Raw genomic sequence first — 13,984 nt, 5'->3', positions numbered from 1 at the left:
CGAGTCGAAGCTGTTGCTGTTCTTCCTTCTGTCCCTGTATAAGGGCAATCAGTGCAGCAAGTTGATCCTCCATAACTTTATGCTGGCTTCTAGTCGCTTTCTTAAAGTTCGCATTGTCCGGTAAACAAACAGTTACTCACGGTTCAACACGAAAGTCTTCAAACCTCTCACTGGAATCCCACTTCTGACAATTGTTACGTTTCCCAGGGTTCGAATGATTCCAGTAAACCAATAAAAAAAAGCACAACAATTTATTGAACTCCCAAATACTAACTAACTCCAAACTATAGCTCGCGAATCAAACACACTCTGAATATCGCTTTAAATATTCTTAAATACTCTTAAATATAACTCACTTCGGTCGCCTTGCCGTATTTATATTAGCGCGCAAGGGCTCTCAACGACCTGCGAAGATTCTCCATTTTTTGGGAATTCCATAGCCCAATCGACTATTGCCGTTCGTTCTCGAAGTATCGAGCTAGGCGTCCCGAAAACGAGATTAGACCAGAGATTGAAGAAAATCGTAGGCGGATTGGGATTAAAGTCTTCGATTCTTGGCTAATTTGGCAATATTTAAAAGCCTTTCCACAAAAGGAACAGTAGAACGACGCAGGAGTCCAATATGAAAATTTCAGCATGTGATTGCCTTACTCTGTGAAACTTTCTTCACTTCTTCCTTCTTAAAATTAGACATAAGCCTGTTCTTTCTTCGTTTTGTTGTCTGCTGTCGCCCAGGCTGTCCCCGTTTTTCCTAATCGATATTTGTTCCGTTCTGCGCTAATTATTCTGTCAGCGTTCATTCTGCCTTTATGCGCGATTCATTGTTACAGCAATTCGTTCCACATCCTTAATATTTTCTCTTTGATATGTTCTTATATTTTTAGTTCTTTACAACGTCATTTCATCTTTAGCCGTCTAAGCACCTTCCTTTCCTTCGTTCCTTTTGCTTGTTCTTCTACGTCGTCTCAACATCACCATAACCAGAGATTTTTATGCTCAAACATCTTTATCTAATTTTTTATTGGATTCATTTAATAAACCTCGGATTTACATCGAATGTGAGCATTTGTTGGCTATCAATCATTTGGTTTGAGATGCGCATATTTTCATGACTCCGGCGTGGTTAAGTAACAAATTGTCGGAGTCGTTAGAAGTTTCTACAGGGTGGCAAATGAAACAATGCACGATTAGTAAAAGTCCAATTGCTTTCAATTGTACAAAAAAGTTCAACACCACAGGTATTAAAATAAACCTCGTATCTTGAAAAAAATTTAAGATTTTTCGCTGATCGCGTTTATTTACAGGGTGGTCTCAAAAAATCATCTCTTTGCGATTGCAGTGCTGATTCTTCTCTTCTGAATTTATTAACAAAATCTAATGCTTATGTGCAAGCTAAAACTTCTCCGTCGACTCATCAAAAATATTCAAGAGTCCAGTTGAATGAATGCACCAAAAATTTAAGGGTGTCACTTCACTTCAGTTGAAAGTTTGCTAGAATATTTTGGTGCCAATTCCGGTTTTTGTAATTTTTCAGGCAAAAAATATGAATATGTCCTGGTGTACTCCTTGACATCTTCTTATATTTTTGCTTCTTTCTATTTCAAACTAGTTTTAATCTTTTAATTTCTCTAGCCTTCAGCCACAGTTTATCCCGTTGCTTCAATCGCATCGACTCTTGATTTTTCACTCTTTTTGCCATTGTTGTTGGCCTCAACATTGCTTAACCCGGAGATTTCTATGCTCAAATATCTGCATCTAATATTTTGTTAGATACATTTAATTGGCCTCGGATTTACACGGAATTTTATGACCGATTTACATTAGGTTTTAAGGTTGCGATGCATTTGGCTTTTAATGCAAATATTTACTTGATTTTTGTATCTTCAAATAAAAAATATAGGAGTTTGTAGAAGTCGTTTTCCTCTTCAGCAATTAGAACTGCATCTTCCAAATTTTGAACACTTACTTTTCAGTTTGTCATGCTGCAACCCTGTAGTACACACATCGTTCCTATTACTTCTTGCATATTAATGTTAAAAACAGGAGAGGACTGGATTTTCTATGTCTGATGCCTCTGGTTCACAGAGTTCTTCGTCGATTTTTACCCGACTTTGATTCGTTTTTTGTATGTTTCCTTATTGAAAAATACGTGGACGAGGTGAGGAACGTTCTGAAAATATAACACGATCGAATGCCTTTTCACGATCTGGGAAACAGACAATAAGTTCGACTAAGATTCACAAAATTAAATTGGAAAAATTTGGCCCCACTTATATATTTTGTTTTGAAAATATGTTTTTTAAAAACGATTTATTCGCAAGTTCTACAAATCAAGTCTTAATGGTACGGCTTATGAATAGAGAATGAATTTAACAATAATGGTATGTCATAAAGAAAAAAAAAGTGCTTATGAAGTCTTCCCGGATTCCGGGAGAACGGAAATATGGGTTTCTCCAGAATTGGCTGCTGACTTGGCTGTATCCGTGGGAAGGTGTGTTGGGCTGATGGCGTAACTCCGCACACGTTTTTCAATGGTATTAAGTGTATAGTTTTTGTGGATCCAATTTAATATACAGAGTGTTTCAAAATTAGAATACGACTCCAAAATTTAATTTTTCAAAAGCAAACCGTTTTTTTGTTGGATTTCGGCACTATGCAAAAAAGTTTCCAGTTTTTTTTATGTGACATATCCTATAGGGATTTTGTTTTTTTGACAAACAGGAGAATATAAATAGAGCGTATGTTGCATAAAAGTATTAGGAATTTTACGTGGAATCCACAAATCTACTGAAAACTGGAGGTTTTCATCTCAGAAATTTTTTTACATCATATTGGTATATTGATAATAAAACACTTCTTTAGTTTTTCTCATTTTCACCCTCATTTCGTTCCAGCTTGTTGTTGTGGATATTTGTTTGTTTTATTTGTCTTCGCACAAAGACTATACCAGTGCAAAATCTGCAGGATTTGGATTCTTGTTGTTTTTTCTTCAGATTTATGTCTTTCATTTATGAAGTTTTTATCTTATTGCTGATTATTGTTGTGCTTGTGTACTCCGTGACATATTCTTCTTATATTTTTGCGGCCCTCTATTTCCATCTAATTTTAATTCCTTTATTTCTTTTGTTTTCAGCAGTTATTTTTTGTGTTACTTCATGGGTTTAATGCTGCTTTATAGGCTATGTGTTTTACACTTTTGTTGCCAATGATGATTGTTCCATTACCTCGTCCTCAGCATTGCCCAAACAGGAGATTTCCATATTCAGATATCGACATCTATATACACGGTGACTCACAACCGTATGGACATAGAGCTGGGGCGTGTAGAGGACCTCAAAACAAATCGAGTTTCCATTTAAGTTCTTTTCTCAGGCCCATGGTTAACGAGATACAAGGTGTTAAAGTATCAAAGAAAATTTGGTATTTTCTCTTTAACTCCTAGTCTCTAGAAAAAAGAACACAGTCTAGATTTTCACAACCAGTCGCCCTACTAACGGGTAAAGGGTCCAAACAATAGCCTACGTTAAAAATTTGAGCAAAATATCTCATAAACTGTAGGGCCTAAAGAGAACCATGGGCTTGAAAAAAAAATTAAATGGAAACTCGATTTGTTTTGAGGTCCTCTACACGCCTCTGCTCTGTCCATAAGGTTGTGAGTCGCCTTGTAAATACATACTCTATAAATAATCCTTATTTCTTATCGACCCAATCGGTCTTTCTGCCCAATCGGCATCTAATTTTTGGAAAGTTTAAAAAATTTCCGGGCTTATAAGCCGTGGTCTATTGGAATTACTTCCTCACGTTTCGTTCCCATCTGCAGTGGGTAGGAAACCATCTAGGAAAGGTAGACTCCCATGATTCTCAATTTCCATGGTGAATTGAGTTTTTGGATTCAATGAGTTAAGGTGGTTAATAAACCTGTGAAGGTCTCCTTCCCCTTGTCTACAAATCAATAAGTTATCATCAGCATATCTGAAGCAGCACTTCGGTTTCTTTTCTGCCAGCGCCAGACCTTTTTGCTCAAAGATCTCCATGAAGGATTTGACTACCACCGGACTGAGTGGACTCTCCATGGCTACAACATCAGTTTGTTCGTAGAAATCACTCTTCAATTGGAAAAAATGTCGTCGTAAGGCAATGTCTAAACAGCTTGGTTATTTCGCTATAAAAAAGTTGTTTTGTGTACCCCATGGACTGTTCCATCGGTACCATCGTAGACAGTGAAACCACTTCGAAGCTCATGAGCATGTCCGACTTGTAAGCCTGGAGAATACCGTGTCTTAAAATTGTGCTGAAGAGTGTTGATGCCGCTCTGTGTGTTCATGTGCCGAGACACCTGGCCTTTTACGGCACGGCACTTTGAACAACACTCAATATCTAACCTCATTCAAGATGTCACACTTTGTTCGTCGTTCGATTGCAGTTCGTGAACGCCACGCGCAGTTACCATATGGTTGATTACCTCTAGGCAGGGATTATTTTACGTTAAAAAGCCGGACGAACGAAGTGCTCAAAATACTTGTTTTAGGCCTGTTTAGGGTAACACAGTGAATTTTAACACAAAGATCTGGGATTTCGATATTTCAACAAAGCAAAAAGGCAAATGCTTGCTTTTCGGTTACTACCAGATTGCATAAAAAATCAGTCGGCGAAGAAGATAAAAAAACTAACTTAAATGGATTTGTCAGCCCTTGCACACAGAAGGGAACAAAAGTCATTCGGTCATAATTAATGGCTGACCCATCAGCTTTGTGAGAAATAGGAAGAGAATAGCAAGGAAGAAAAATAGCAAGAAAACATGTTGCCACTTCGTTCAATCCTTTCAGTAAAACAACGCAATCGGCGTGTGTCATAGTCTCTCTTCAGTAAAACCAAAAGAACAAATATTGAACGCGCTGCTTGAAGCTGCTCAGATTTTCTGGAGCAGGCGACAATTCCTTACGAGAGGATGTTTCTATTCGAAAAACTCAGTTGATAGTCGCAACTCATTTTTGGCTCATTTTGTCTGATTTAAAATATTTTTACTAAAATGAGAGCCCCAAACACAAATCGGAGTTTGGCTTGAATATTTTACGTTAATGCCGTAAACCTTAGCACTACATAAGTGCAACAAAACGAAATCATTAAAGAGGAAGAGGAGAAAAAATAACACGAGAAATATAAAAGTTTTTGACGCACGAAGTGCGCACATTTGAAAAATATCCTATATGATACAGAGTGTCTCAGAAAAGCGAGGCAAGATCAAAGTGTGTTTTTTAAAATAAAACTACCCATTTTTCATTAGCTGATCGAATGCAGCTTGAAACGCTGCATATGCACCGTAAATTGTTTTTCATTACTTGCAATGTTAGCCGATTATCGCCATTTTAGTAAAATTTTGCTTAAAAACATGGTATCTAAAACTTCAGTGTAGAAGCAAAAACAAGCAGCTAAAAATATAAAAAGTCCATCTTTCCAATCGCCACAGATCCGTTAAAAATTCTATTGCCTTACGACTACCTTACTACCACCTTACAAAATGTAACAACTTATTGAAATTTTTGAATAAAATAAACTCTAATTTGAAAACGGTTCATTTCACAGCTTAAAGTGTAAGTGCAGTGTGTTTCTTGCAGTAAAAATATGAAAAATTCGGAAGACCGTTAATTTTTTTTTTTGTAAGGGGAACACTAAATTCGTATTTTTAGCCTCCTTGTTTTAGCCCCTAAGGAAGGGTAGATCACCCTTAGAATCTCAAATAGGAAGCGGGTCAAGTGGCACATCGTTTTAAAGGTCGTTCAATTATCTTTACATAAGTGCTTCGTAGTTACTTTGATGCTTTTAGTCCAGCGGTTTCCGAATAATCGGGTTTGAAAATTGTAGAAACAATTAGACTTGCCTGCACTGATACCTTCGTTTGTAGGTTAGTGTTTACACAAAAACTACTGTATTGGGCCTCCTTGTAATACAAATGATTAGAATAGTAGGTTACACTGTTAAAATCGTTAATTATTTAACTTTAAATGTTTAATAACAGGAAGAAAATCTAGTTTAAACATTGATTTATTACTTTTGATTTTGATCTTATTTCTTGATTAATTTACATCAACAACCATAACTTTTTATTTACGGAAGATAAATTCCTACAAAAAAACCTATGGGAAGTTGTTCAAGTGTTGTCAATTTTCCTGTAAACAATAATAAATGCTGTAACCTAACATTTCAGTAAACGAATTCTTCTACAATTCGACTTTTAAGATCATCAGTATCAGCACGTTGTGTTTTATAAACAATGGACTTAAGATGTCCCCAAAGAAAGACGTCTAAGGGTGTTTAATCCGGTGATCTTGGAGGCCATTCAATTGGCCCCCTACTGTCAATCGATCTCTCCGGCAATATCTTTTCATTGCTAGGGAGAGTTAAAAAATAGACTTTATTATTGTTTACAAGTCCATTTACAATAAAACCATGGGTTTTATTGGCAAGTTTAATTGCTTCTGTAACTTTGAACCGCGATTATTCGAACACTTCAGGACAAAAAGCAACAAAGTATTAACTACTATACAGAGAATTGAACGCCCTTTATACGTAAGCCCATAAAAAATGATGACCTCCTTCCCTTTAAAGATTCTCAGGGTGACATCAACCCCCCCCTAAGGAGTTGAATTGAGGAGGCTGAAACATTCATTTAAACTGTCTCCCTTACAAATAAAATTGACGGAGATTTTTCATATGTTTAATTGCAAAGAAGATATTAAGGGTGGAAAATTTTAAAAGTGACGCCCGGTATAATTCCACGTCGCTCTTCAACCACTCAACCTGGGCATTGAATACGTGGAACAAGACGAAGTCAATAATTGTGCACATTCGAGTGGGAGAACGATTTTATGAGAAATGAAGACAATTGATTTTTCTCCGTCTATTGAACGCATTTATTTGTTCCGTCCTGTTCCACCCATATATTTTCCTGGTCCAATTTTTGGCTTGAGCTTAACATTGATTTTTATAGCAAACGAACTCGACCAGAAGTAAAAATTTCAAAATTATCGGAGAGGCCGCAAAACAGTTGGCAGAAAAACCAGGTCGATTCGTTATTAGTGAGGAGGGAATAAATCTTTACCAGTTTTTGCCGTACGATCATCAGCTGTTCTATCATTATCGAGGCTCCTTAACGACGCCCGATTGTAAAGAATTCGTGCACTGGATCGTTCTGAAAAACACTGCCAATATAGCTTATTTAGATGTAAGGATTTGGTATGAATTCCTATTAATTTCATGTCAGTATATTTTTTTGCTAGTTGAAGAATATTACCAATATTCGTGGCGCTGATGGAAAAATGATCCACACGAATAATAGAGAGCTGCAAGAGTTGAATAATAGGGTTGTGTCCATTAGGCGCATTCGGTAGCAGTTTACACATTGTTAATGTTAAGAAACAATTTCACTTTTCATTTAATTTACGACAGTGCTTTACAGTCCCCGCAAAAAACTTTATTAACACCCACAGTTGGATCATAAACAAATTTCAAACTGAGGCCATAACTAAACAGCGAATTGCAGCTGATACGGAGGCAAAAAAGTGCTCGTAGCTCGACGGGACAGACAATTATTGGATTCAGTACGCACAAATAATCTGAATTAAATATATAACCCCAATAAATCGAAGTAGCGAATTTCACACGGACGTTTTAATTCGTTAAACAAAAATGCCTTTCAGAACGTAATAAATTATGTAACAAAAGAACGGTCTTGTGGGACCCGAGTGTTTTGTCCACCAAAGCATGCGAAGGGAAATTTTCAGGAAAAAGCTTAGTAAACCGCGTTTTATCATCTGGATCAATCAATCAATCATACAGTGGATCTTTGCCTCCCAAACTTGTCTCTTTTTTATATTTGTTGAATTTTCAGCTTTCGGTGTTGTGTTCTCTCAGACTTAGCCATTCAAGGCCTTTAGTGTTTACGAGCTGGTCCATGCAAGTACCTTGATGGGTTGAGGGTGGTGGTTTGCGGTGTTTGTGGGGTTGAGAGCGAAGAAAAGTAAAAACGAAAACGAAAAAAATAGTGGCTTGTGGCAGTTAATTTTAAAATTTTGAAGAGTCCTTTTGAAGGCTTACGTGTTTTCAGAATTTTCAGTAGGGTTTCAGCTGCTTAAGGCGGTGATTCCAGGAGGTCTGGCATTAAGCTTGTCGGGGTTTGGAAGCGCTGGTTCGGGATAGTTTGGGAAAACGTGTCTTTCATTAGTGGGTTTGGGTGGTTAACGACGCGGGTTTTGAAATTCTGGTGGCGCCTTTAATTTCTTTTAAGTCCCATTCTAAAAATGTTTTTTTTTGTAGGGGGCGTGTCCTGTTAAAAAGGCCACTATCCTCCTTATTTTTTGCCTGTTGAGATCTAGCAGTTCACTTTTACGCACTGGTTGTAGAGGTCTCACCAACTGCCTTGCGGTAAGGAGTCGCGGTGTCTCCTCGCAGTACTTTCTATGTTGTTCCAGATCCACTGCCCAACTCCCGCCCTAACATGGGCATCAAATATGCCACAAGTAGGTTCTTGGTTGCTCAGTGGTTGCTCGGCCGTTGCCTTAGCAAGTTCCGCAGCAATCTCGTTTTCTTTGCTCCTGTTTGTCTCAGTTGCCCAAGCGAGTCCTACTCTGTTTAAGCTCCCAACCAGGGTCATAAATTCTTTTATACCATCTAGCACACATTGTGACCTGATTGTGTACGATTCAAGTGCCTTTATGGTGGCTTCATCTCCGGATACGATGAAGAGTGCATGCTCTTTCCCTCATTTTCCGGGCGCAAGTTGTTATCGCTAGAATACTTCCTTGAAAGGCGGTCGTGATTGTACCCAGATTTAAGGTAATTCTTTCCCGAATTTTTTCTCTTTCGACTATACCAGCGCCTGTGCCCGACGCTGTTTTTGTGCCTTCCGTATAGCATACGGAGTCCCTTGTGGTAGCTGATGGAGTCGCTCCACCATTTCGCCTCTCATTTAGAACATATGTTCGGTAAAACTGTCGGGGGTTTGGTGGTCGTTTGTGTCGTCGTGCCGTGGCTCTGTCTAGTGCGTAGTTGAGGGGCTTGCGTCCCTCGGGGTTCGTTTTTCTGCAGCCCCAGGAAGTGTTCTTGGAGTTCAGATCTCTAGCGAGTAGTGTCACGATGTTTTGTTTGAATAGATTCGTGAAGTCTAGTTGGGACGTGCCTTCGTTGGGGGGTGGTTAGGCCGAAATAATTAAAATTTGCGAGTTTTCCGTGTTGTGGAAGTGTGAGGGAAGTATGTTCGATTGTCGTGTGAGTGATGGAGGGTTTGGAGAGTGGGAAATTGGAATTTTTGATTATAATGGCAGTGCCTCCCCCTCGGCTGTTGGGGCGGTCGTTTCGATAAATTTTGTAGTTGTTGATTTAACCCTCCAGGGAGCGCGCGCGCGGCAAAATGCCGCCCTTTTTAGATTTTTTGTTATAAATACTATGCATTAAAACTGACGCCGTCGTTTTTCCAGGTATTCGTTCGGGATACATTTCTCCCTTCATTCCTATATTGAACAGACCCTATTTCGGTCGGCATTAGTTGCAGAGTGGCATTTAGTAAGAGTGTGCAATTTTTGCGGCTAATTTACTCCCGCGTGCCTGGTCATGTAAGTATAATAATAATATATTTATGGCGTTTTTTGTTACGAATTGAGCATATGTTGATACATATTTATCGTGTTTGGTTCTTTATGGGGACGTATTGTAGATGTATGTCGTTTAAGCTAAAAAAAATTTATATAGATTTTAAAATTTTTGTTAGAGGTCGAAAAAAAATTGGATCCGGACAAATTAAAAAAATCGTTGCCATAGGTGGTGAGATAATTAGAAGATAAGCAGAATAAGATTTACAATAGAGCATTAACGTGAACAGAAGTCACGTAATAGATGACGATTTTGACAGCGATTCAGATCAGGAGCCAGAAGTTACTGAAAGTAACGTTTATAGTAGTGATTCCGAACAATAAGCAGATGAAGGAGAAGCAGAATTTGAACCACGGGCCCAGACAAAGATTATCAATTTTTTATTGAAAAAAACAATGATACGTACTACTTTATTTTTAGATTTTTTACATATCTATTTAATTTTGTTAGCATTTTTTCAAGTATTATTTGTAGAATTGCATCTATTTTTGGTTACTTGTTTTAATTTCACTTATTAAATACATTTTAAAGTAATGAATGACGTTTTTTTTAAAGAAAAGCATTTGCAGTGCAATAGCCGCTCGTGAGATTTTTAAAGGCGCGCCCGCTAGAACCCTCCAAAAGAAAGAAAGATAATTTGGCTTTAAAGAATGTCCACATCGTTTTCGCAGAGGTAGCCTTCAAATTCATGCCTTTCGGGGAATAACAAGTTGGCATTCCGGGAGACGATGTGGACACCCGCGGGTTTTAAATTCATGCCAGTGCTTTAAGAGCCGGGCAATTGCCAATCATGGCGGCAATACGATTTATTTTGGCCTGAATTTCGGTCTCAGGCATGAGCAGGAGTTACATTATGGCTGAGTTAAGATGGGTGTTTTGTGGTTCGCCGGGTGCTTTTTGTGCTGTTTTTACATGGGGGTTTGAAACTACGGGCTTTGGGGGCACTTGGTTTTGGGCTGCTTTGGTGGCGTAGGAGATACCAGAAGACACTTTATTTTGGAAGCTGGCAATGTTAGATTTTTCTTGCCTTTGAGCAAGGAACTTTGGATTATTGAGACAAGAGAAGTACTCTACTTAGAGTTTTTTGGTCCCCGATTGTGGGAATAACAAGGGTATAGATTTAAGATTTAAACGTATTTTGTAGGCAGCAACGTTCATCGGGGATGCGTCACGCGCTCATTATACGAGCGTGGGTGGGTTTCCTGCAATGCTGGATGAATGAGGGTCTTCTTTCGGTCGCTGGTTGTTCCGGACCGGTTTCTTTGGTGGTGGCTTTGCTGGGTAAGAGAATTTAGGGTCCAATGGCGAAAGTTTGGATGGATCACCGAAAAGCAACGGCTGTCGCAGACCGTGATGCATAGTCATTAATTGCAAGTAGAGCATCCCTAGAGTCTGTCCACACTACTGCGCAATCATCCGTTTTGCAGAAAGACTGTAAAATTACCAGGACCTTTCCCATGGCTGCAATCTTCCTGTTATTCACACTCTTACCACCCTCGCAGTACCTGGAGGTCAATCCGTGGAGGTCATCCGGTACGCCATTCCCATTCCAATGAGTAGAGGCCTGTGTCATGCCTCCGGCTGATTCTTATCTCGGGAGGCGGACGCCTTGTTCAAGATAAACATCATAAAGCCAGTGGTGCTGAAGTAACAAAAAAACGTCGTTTTGTCCAACTGAGAGCATGTGCCACTTTCTACAATTTGGCTTTGTTTTATTTCCCACCCCGAAGCAACTTTATATGGACAATATCTTATTTACAAAAACACGCACTAACCGAAAAAAAAACCTTTGCACAGAAATCAAATCGTTTTCAAATCAGTTTGTATAATTTTTTTCAATTGTTTATTCATATCTTCCTTCCCTCAGCCTCAGAAAAAATATAACGAAACACAGAGCCAACTCATATTTAAAAGCCGAATGAATATTAACCGTTTATTTTAAGTTTTACGTATATCAAAGTGACCAAAAATGCAAAAATATGCTAAAAATTAATGACTTACAATTACAATTTTACAATTACAATTCCTAATTTTAACTCGCCACAAAATTGGCTTTGGCTCTAACAGCACTAACTCTTAGTTAGTCGCACTAAGGGAATATTTGTTTGCACTAAGGGAATATTTGTTTGCACTTAAGACATTGGAAATTGCAATAAAATGTAAAATAAATAATAAACAATGTGCGTCCGTCAACAAACTGATAAATCGCAAGCGAGAAAATATACTTTTGGAACAAATCTGGTATATTACGCTGGGGAAACAAGAGCATTGTCGTTTTCATGGCGACTAATATGTTGCTCTCACTCCTGAGTAGTTAGTTTTCGACGTTTGAACAATGAACAAGTGATTCGTTCGCTCTCTTATCGTGAATAAAATTGATATTAAAGGATATCATCCTCGGCGAGTGGTGTCCGGCGACCGTGCCAAGGTCGTTTAAGTTATCGCGAGATATTTAAAAAAACACTGATAAAGGGAATGTATTTTATTAGTCCCCAGTAATGCAAACAAGCCAAATATTACTAGAAAAATATCAACGTACCCAAAATGAGAAGATTTTATGCAATAGCTGGAAATCAGCTGAGCAAGAAAAAATGAATGCTACATACAAGGTGGAACAACTACAATCCCAGTTGGAAAAAACACATAAAATGTATGATAAATTAAACAAAATAGTCAAATATAGAAAAAAAACTGCATAGCCACGCCGAAGAAAGAGGGACAGGTGAATATCATACCGATGAAGAGGAGTTAGCGAAGGAGACAGAATGGATTCGTACAAAAAATTGGAAAAAAAGGAAAATGGATACTTCGCTTACACCACCACAACAACAAACCAATAGGCCGAATGTAGAAAAGCCTAAAAACATTCAAGCACCGCCGCCTATCATAGTGGACAATATTATAAATTTTAATGAACTCCATGCTATTGTGACCCAATTTCCTGGTGCCCAGATTAAAGTAATTCATGATAAAAATATTAAAATTAATGTACAGTATGAGACCAACTATAAAATGCTTACTGCAACGCTAACTGAAAAAGGATACTCTTGGCATTCCTATGAGAATAAGCAGAATAGGCCAATTAAAGTTATGGCCAAAAAACTTCATTCAAAAAAACTTCAAACTCATTCCATTGATCCAGAAAAAATACTGCATGAAGTTAGAAAACGCGGCTACAAACTAATCGAAGTCACTCCTAAATTAAATTATAAAACAAAACAACCTCTAAACATGCTCATGCTTTTATTCAGGCACGACGAGAGTATTGATAAAATTTACGGAATAACTGACATATTAGGGGTCAGAGTTGAAATCACTCCATTAATAAAGTCCAGGCTTGTACCACAGTGCAAAAAATGCCAAGCTTATGGACATACACAAAAATACTGTGCCATGGAGCCACGCTGCGTCAGATGTACTGGTAAGCACTAACAATGGAGTGTGAAAAACCAAAGAATGAAGAACAAACCGAAATGTGTTCATTGTGGTGAAGGGCATCCAGCTAACTACAGAGGATGCATGGTTGCAAAAGAAATGCAAAAATTAAAAGAAAAACGCAACAAGAAACCAGTTCCTCCTCAGAAACCACAGAGGAATAACATACAAGTGCAGAAAGGCAATATACGTGCAAGACAAAACACCTACAGTCAAGCAGTTACTGGTCAGCCTGAATTGATTATTAGTACAAATCAAACAAAAAAACAAGACCAAAACGTTTCCATCCAAAACTCTCTTCAACAAATAATGGAGAAATTAATAAAAATGGATGAACGGATTAGCAGACTTGAATATAGGGCCAAAGGACCTATCTCAAATAATTTTTAATACTAAGTAGCTTCAAGATTATAAAGTGGAATGCCAATGGACTCTTGCAACACAAACAAGAATTGCAAGCAGTCCTGGCCATAGAAAAAATAGACATATGTCTTATCTCAGAGACCCACTTCACCAATGAGTTCTTTATCAGTTTCAAGGGATACAAAGTGTACCACACCACTCATCCTCAGAATTCAGCCAGGGGAGGTAGTGCAGTGATAATAAGAGAAGCGAGTATGCATCATCAAGAGATAGGATACAGGACTGAAGAATTTCAGGCAACTTCGGTAATGATCAATACCAAAACTCAGGATGTCATGGTCACATCCGTATACTGTCCTCCAAGACATGCCATACAGCATGAGCAATACACGGATTTCTTTAATAGCCAAGGAATTAAATTTATCATTGGAGGCGACTTCAATGCTAAGCACACCCATTGGGGATCTAGGTTAACCACAACCAAAGGCAAACAATTGATGGAAGCAATAAGACAGGTAAAAGGCGAAGCACACTCAACTGG

The 13,984-nt window shown here is 38.2% G+C and overlaps 1 long non-coding RNA gene across 1 annotated transcript; it reads left to right on the top strand.

Moving 5' to 3' along the window:
- Positions 1–6,933: 6,933 nt before the first annotated feature.
- Positions 6,934–7,658, top strand: LOC125502499. Its single transcript, XR_007280255.1, has 2 exons — positions 6,934–7,222; positions 7,278–7,658. It is a non-coding gene; the product is annotated as an uncharacterized LOC125502499 (long non-coding RNA).
- Positions 7,659–13,984: the final 6,326 nt, after the last annotated feature.

Source organism: Dendroctonus ponderosae, unplaced genomic scaffold (assembly GCF_020466585.1).
Source record: "Dendroctonus ponderosae isolate FM_Combo_2020 unplaced genomic scaffold, Dpon_F_20191213v2 Dpon_F_20191213_1, whole genome shotgun sequence".
Classification (NCBI taxonomy): domain Eukaryota; kingdom Metazoa; phylum Arthropoda; class Insecta; order Coleoptera; family Curculionidae; genus Dendroctonus; species Dendroctonus ponderosae.
This window is presented reverse-complemented; position numbering and strand designations above follow the sequence as displayed.